The sequence below is a fragment of the Dipodomys spectabilis genome, unplaced genomic scaffold (assembly GCF_019054845.1).
Source record: "Dipodomys spectabilis isolate Male_0828 unplaced genomic scaffold, ASM1905484v1 ptg000285l, whole genome shotgun sequence".
NCBI classification, from domain to species: Eukaryota; Metazoa; Chordata; class Mammalia; order Rodentia; family Heteromyidae; genus Dipodomys; species Dipodomys spectabilis.
Window position 1 is genome coordinate 3,032,745 of NW_024870962.1, and position 7,256 is coordinate 3,040,000.

At 35.1% G+C, this 7,256-nt stretch overlaps 1 pseudogene; it reads right to left on the minus strand.

The window, feature by feature from the left end:
• Window positions 1-1,649: 1,649 nt before the first annotated feature.
• On the minus strand, window positions 1,650-1,749 carry LOC122126575 (annotated as a pseudogene).
• Between the last annotated feature and the right edge of the window lie 5,507 nt (window positions 1,750-7,256).

The window sequence follows — 7,256 nt, forward strand, 5'->3', positions numbered from 1 at the left end:
TGTGGATTAAGTGTGTACACAATGGAGGATAAGGTCTAATAATCGACTATGGGTATATCTGAGGATGTATAGAAAAACAAGTCACATAAAAAAGAACGAAAGAGAAGAAAAGGTGAAAAGGATAAGAAAGAAAGAATAAAAGATCAGAAGTTCAATAGAGCAAAACAAAACACAAAAAAAAAAAATTTAAAGAAGAAAAAAGAAAGAAAAACGCACACACAAATATACCCCTAAAATAAAAAGTATAAGAGGGGAAAAAAAGTTACTAGGAAACATTTTTTTTCAAAAAAGGTAAAAATTAAAAATTAAAAAGTTTTAGAAATTTTTTTTTATAAAATGTACAAAAAAAAGAAAAAATATTTTGATTTTTTGGGGAGTGGTGGGAAAAATCCTGTATCTCCCTTGTGTCTGTAACCAGCCTCTTGTTGGAGTCTCTGATCTGCTTGTGGTGTTTCATTTTCCTGTGGCTTGGTTGGTTTCTTAAGTCAGTTTGTTTGAACAGGCCAAAAAATGCTGCTTTACCCAGGATTTTGTGATCCTCCTCTCAGGTTAGTTCAATGGGAGGGGGATCTGCTTTGATTATCACAAAAGAGGGAGATGGCTTTTTCCTCGTTTGGAGAAGCTCTGATGAGGCTAGGTTCTGGGTAGAGTTGAGACTTTTCAGCAAACATTAGCTTTTCCCGGGGGCTAGCTTGTTAGAAACTCACGAGCCCAGGCTGGAGCCACTCTCTGGGTTTATATTTACTGAATTTCAATTGATTGGCAAGGCTGCTTAAGGGAGGGGCAGCCTCTGGCTCTGATTACCCAGTGAAGAAAGCCATTCCTAGGGCTTGCGCCTGAGCTGGGTGACATTTCTCTGGGTGAAGCTGAGTCTGGGAGGTCAATTTAGGTTCTTGTGACCTGCTAAATGACTCGAGTTTTCTTCCAAGGTCTTAGTTGGAGCTAGCAGCTCCACCGAGCTTTGTCAGTATCCAAGATGGAGATGTCCGGTTCTGGGGGGGGGGGGGGTGGGCTTCTCTCCTCTGCTCCCTGAGAAGGAGTGAGGACGTTAGGCTTCTACTTTCGCAGAGTCTTGGTTCCTGGGTCGTCTCTGGTCTGTGAACTGCAGGATGAAGATGTCTGCTCCTTGTCAGTTCTTGCTGGTGTTGAGTAGAATCTGCTCACCCACCGCATCTGGCTCCTTTGTCCTGGACTCTCTGTGTTACAGAATGGTGACTATGCCCGCCGCTGCTGCCGAAGCTGCTGGCAAATGCTCAGATCTGTCTCCTTGCCTGGATTTTCCCTCTCTGGCCTAACTCTGTGTACTGTGATGACACACTTGGTGTGATTCTGTGGCTTAGGACTGTTCACTGGAACTCTAAAACTGCTTTCTATGCAAGAGCTTGTTTAGCCTTCAGCTTCTCCTCCACCATCATCCCGGAACCCTCTATGAGCATGCTTTAAATTTTATTTCTTTGGGATAAAATGACAATGTTATCTAATTTCAAGTTTTATAAAGGTTATGCTATGTAAGGGCCTTTCTAAGGTGAAGATTTAATACACTGATGTCAAACTAACCTTTAATTCTATGAATTACATGTATTGTTACACTTGTATTTTTGTAATCAACTTTTTAACAACTGTTTTTCATTTCTTGCATTTGAAGAATGAAAAATATGGAATACTTCACAAATTTTCATACTATCCTTGGGCAAGTACCATTTTAATCTCTGTATTGTTGTAATTTGGGTAGACCTGCTGCTGAAGCATGTAGTATCCTCTAAATTTAAGTAGTTATTGATGCAATGTTTATGCAGGCACATATCCATGGTTGCCTATTTGTAACAAGGAACCCTTATTGTTCCTAAAAATGCTATTGATCATATCTCTCTAAATTTCTGTCTATAGTGGAAAAAATTATATTGTTTGGTCGATTATTCACATTTGCAATTTTTTGTCAATGACTATTTTTTCATTTTCATTTTAAATTTGATCATATTTTGAAGCGTTTACAGCTAAGTCCAAAGGTGATGGCTTTTCAAGTACTTATTTATCAACTGAGTTATCTTTGTGGAGCTAATGGATTCAAAGTAAGCCTTGGTTAAGATCTACTTCTAAACTTCTGCAGCTTAAAATTTCCTAAATGAGGTCTCAGTGGCACAAATATCTTCCTGACCCTTACCCTTCTTCCATGTAGGAACAGACCAACCAGAATATCTTACACTGACAGCATAGATTGTCTTACTGGAACAAAACTAATCTTAGTTACAAGGGATCATAGAGAGATGAACACTTCAGACCAAACTGTTCAGAATAGAAGGTATTTTATCAAAATATAATTGTTTGGGCTGGGAAGTTGGCTCAGTGGTAGAGTGCATGCCTTGCATACCTGAAGCCCTGGGATTGATTCCTCAGCACCACAAAAGGAAAAAGAAAAATGCCGAAAATGGTGCTGTGGCTCAAGTGGTAGAGCACTAGCCTTGAGCTGAAGAGCTGAGGGACAGGGCCCAGGCCCAGAGTTCAGGCCCCACGACCAGACCCAAACAACAACAACTATATATATATATATATATATATATATATAATTGTTTATTATACCTATTATTTCAAAAGTAGCTAAAGCCAAGAAGGTGAAAAAGTTGTTCATATGCATGTTTACTTAATATCCTGGGCCTGTCTACCATACAACCAGGCAGGAACTTACACTACTTTCTATCACCAAATATTTCCATAGCTCCTGGAGAAGTCTATATATTTCTCCTCGATATTAGGCCTTAAATTGGTAATGTTTTAATCAAAGTGTTTCCTCTTGCCTCCAGGCTTTACATTTACAAATGGTAAAGCTTTAGGTCTAACTCTACCAAAAACTGAGGTAGAGATAATGGAATAATACTTTAAAACAGATTTGCCTTTGATACCCTAACCACAACAGAACAATGCATAACAATTTCTTATATTATATATACTTATATATTTTATATTTATATGTGCTGATCTTAAGTTTCACACAGTGAATCTTACTAAAATTAATTTATAACTTGACAAATAAATTGAAATTTATTCCCATAAATAGATTGGAACATAAATAATTAGGTTTAGAATATATATTCGAATATAAAAAGTATCAATGCAATGTCTTTGGTATAAACTTGTGATACCTTCTAAGTGTTCTTGGTCTTCTGAATTCACATAGTAAAAAAAAAAAAAAAAAAAAAAAAAACTATTGTTTTCCTCTAATCTAGAAGAGATTTTACACTGCTGCTGTGTTTATTGTATTAACTCGCTGGTCCCAAAGTGTTTTTCTCCATATTATGCCTAAAAGCTATTATTCTTCTGCAGTACACATGGGTCCGAGGATACCAGGTCCCAGGTTATCTGCATCATCAGATAACAATGGCAAGTCTTCTCACCTTGGCCCATCCAACATGCTAACAGAAAGTAATTGAAGACCCATCTCAATTTTTCATTTCCTATAATATTTCAGGGCCCCAATTCCTTGCAGTAATTAGCAGTAAGCAATTGTGAAATTTAAGGCAACTTCAAATGAAAGAGCAGACCACAAAATATGAGTGAAAGTACTGTAGTTCAAACTTTCAATTTACAGATGACAAGCCCATATGAGTAAACAAAATCACAAATGTCACAAGATTATTTTTAATACCTCTCTCCTAATGATGAATGAAAGATTTCAGTCCAGCATAAGTAGGCCAAAAAATTTCCTGGAATGATAGATCCATAATTGTTCTACCAAGGCGAGGAAAACTAGACTTAGATTTCAAATATAATTTAAAAAAACAAATTGAGAAGACCCTAGTGCTTCAAAACACTGGTACTTCAGTAAAACTTGGTTCTGTAGTATAAAAATGTTTTAATTCTCAAACCAATGATAACCTACATTTAATCTCCTTCAAGTATATTCCTTTTCAAATAAACTTTCTAGAATCATATTCACCAAAATAACACTTGACAAGTAGATGATAGTGACATTAAAAGTTTTTCAAGTGTAGGAATCAAGTTACAATAGAGTTCATTTATTTACCCAGCACTAATGCAAAATAAGTTCAACCATTCATTAAAGTGTAGAAATAGTATCTCCCACCATTTGCGTTGTTCAGTAGGTGCCTTCCAGAAATGTGTTAAAAAGATCAGCCTTCTATAATTCAAACCCAAATATTAGCTAATAAAGTAAATTTCATCACATAAGAAGGTACATTTTAAAAAGTCATTAATAGTTGCCTTTTCATGTGTTGCCTTATCATATATTTTCCCTATCTGTCTAACATAGTAAGAAATATGACTTTAAGTCTTGAATGTGGGTACTGATCAGAGATGTGACAAACCTAAAATCTATCTTCTATTTCTATCATATTCCTCTATAGTAGTAAATTTTAGTTTTCTTCTTTTTCCAAAACTTATAGGTAGTAGAAAATATCCTATTTAAAATAAAATAATCACACACCATTGCACAAAGCCATTTATAAAAACTGATAGTTAGCTATAAATTCTAAGCGATTTTTAAACTTTCTTGTTGACTAAAGATTAATCTTCCAAAAAGATGAGAATAAAATCATGTTTAGGTGCTTCACGTCTCCAATCTTGCAAATTGTTATTACAGATGAATGAATTATGGAAGTATATGCTGACATCAGTTTAAGTATATGTAGGATTGAAACTCCATGAAATGTATATAAACCTTTCAAAGTATTAACACACAGTTTAATAGAATGAATATCAGGAAGTTGAAACCAGAAAGCAATAATAGTAAAGACATAGAATGAATGAAAAATAGAACAAGGGGCAAGTACAGTTAGAATACTCAATTACACATGTAATAAAGGAAGTGGTAAATCTGAAATAAATCTTGGAGAAAGGGTTGGTTGAGAATGATAGGAGTGACTCTGATCCAAGAGCATTGGACAATTAGATGGACATATTTAATTGTAACACACTTGCACAACCTTTTGAAATTCAGTTAAAAACACAACTACAAACAAAAACACACAAAAATCACAAACAAACTGCAATCTCTAGAAAGTATGTATATGACCTCACAAAATTTTAAGCAGTTAATGAAGGGCAGTCTTGGGAAAAGTAAACAAAGCTGTTCAAAGAGAGCAGTTTAGGGTAGGGGAGAATTTTGAAGAGATTTCAATAGATTGTCTAAGGTTATAAATCACCTACATCTACTGCAAATATTTTCTTCTGTGTGTGTGTTTTTGTTTTTTTTGGGCTGGTCGTGGGGCCTGAACTCTGGGCCTGGGCATTGTCCCTTAGCTCTTCTGGTTAAGGCTAGCGCTCTACCACTTGAGCCACAGCTCCACTTCCAGCTTTTTTCTTTTTGCTTATGTGGTGCTGAGGAATTGAACCTAGGGCCTCAGGCATGCAAGGCAAGCGTTCTACCACTGAGCCACTTTCCCAGCCCCCATTCTGTGAGTATTCTTTGTCTGAACTTGTTACTCCAGTCCTGAGCTGTGGCTTCATAGCTTATGAAGATAGAATGGAAGAATCAAGATCAAGAACCCATTACACCACCGGAGAGAAAACAGTCCTCTATGGTTTCTCTCATCTCTCTTCATTACTCTTTTCTCTTACTTTTAATAAAGTCAAGTGATTTTGAATTATATTTCCTTCTTTTTCAGAGAATTACTGTTTGGTAATTAAATGTCAATTCACAAATTTTGATGTCTTTTTTAAAAAGAATTTTGAATTTAAATTCCACTACAACTTTGTTTTACACAGTGAGAGTATATTTCCTGTGTAAGGACAATTCTCAAGGGAACCTACAGGATTTACAGCAAGGTTTGTGAGGTTTGTTTGTTTAGTGTGAAAATGAGCCATATTCACCCACATTGCTCCCTCTCAGCTAAGTCTCCATGGATTTCTTTGCATGAAAGCTTATTTTCCCAGACAATGTTAAATTTTCTTAATAAGCTAAGTTGTTAAAAAGTTTGAACAATTAAAATTTACCTGTCATAAATTTTTAAATCTTTTGAAATTCCTTTATCAAAATCGTGAATTCACCAATCTTAATCCCATCTTTACCATCAAAAACAGTTGACATGTTGTTTTCATGATATAGTGTCCATGAAACTACTATTTTCCAGGGGCTTTGTTATGCATATATTTGACCATATAAGCTGATGCTGAGCAAAATGAACTCCAAGATATGGAAACAGATATTTATTTGCGGTTGCTTTTTTTGATATACTATGTGATCTCTGTTTTCTTTGAGATTTTCCCCTATGGTTTATCCCCTGCTGTGTTTGATTTTGGTACCCTGTGTATTGTGTATACATTTACCTTAATTAGGGAAGGGAACAGGAACAAAAAAAAATGGCGAGACAAAGGACAAACAGCAAACCAATGCAATAGCAATTCTCACAACACAATAATTTGGAAATGTGCATTACAACTTGGGAGGGGTATTAGGGTGAAGGAAAAACTGAGAAAAATGAGAGAGGGGATAACAAGTTTGAAAAGTTATGTATTCACTACCTTACAATGGCTGTAACCACAGTGCACATCACTTTCACATTAAAATTAAATTTTAAAAATAAGCTGATGAATTAAAATTTCACTGTTTTGGTAGAGTAAATATTATTCTTTATGTAGTAACTTTTTAAAAATCAGTATTATATGGCATCTAATTTGAATTAATTACCTCTTCTTTATCAGAGGGTCATCAACTTGAATGATATCCAACTAGACAATTTTTTCACAATATACTTGCCAATATTTTGAAAATAGAATAAACTAATACTTTGTTATACTAAAACAGAAAACAGTTTCATTCTATGGAAACCCATAACTTTTAAAAGTAAATAAGTTGTTAATAGGACAGAATGTATATGTTCTTCAAAATTCCTATGACTAATAACTACTCATTTTCAAATTCTGAACATTCCATACCTGAAAGATTCAAAATATACCTGTTTGTATGTTATGTAATTCTGTAGTAGATGCATTTTCCAATGGGGTGTTACAGACTGAGAAGTGAACAGCAAAAGAGCCACATTCTGATATGGGATAAAACTATGAAGCATGTGATAATTAATTCTTCAAGAGTAAGCAGTTGTTTATCAGATTAAGCTATTATTTCTATGACCATCAATCACAGGATTCATGCCATAAAGTCATCCTAGCCCACCAGTTTCCAACTTGTAGGGTGCACCTCAAAATTCCCTTAATTCATATCAAGAATAGCTTATGTCCATTGTGAAAATACACTGCACCTCTGCTAATGTGATGCCCTCCATATTCTGGAAAGAACACCACTA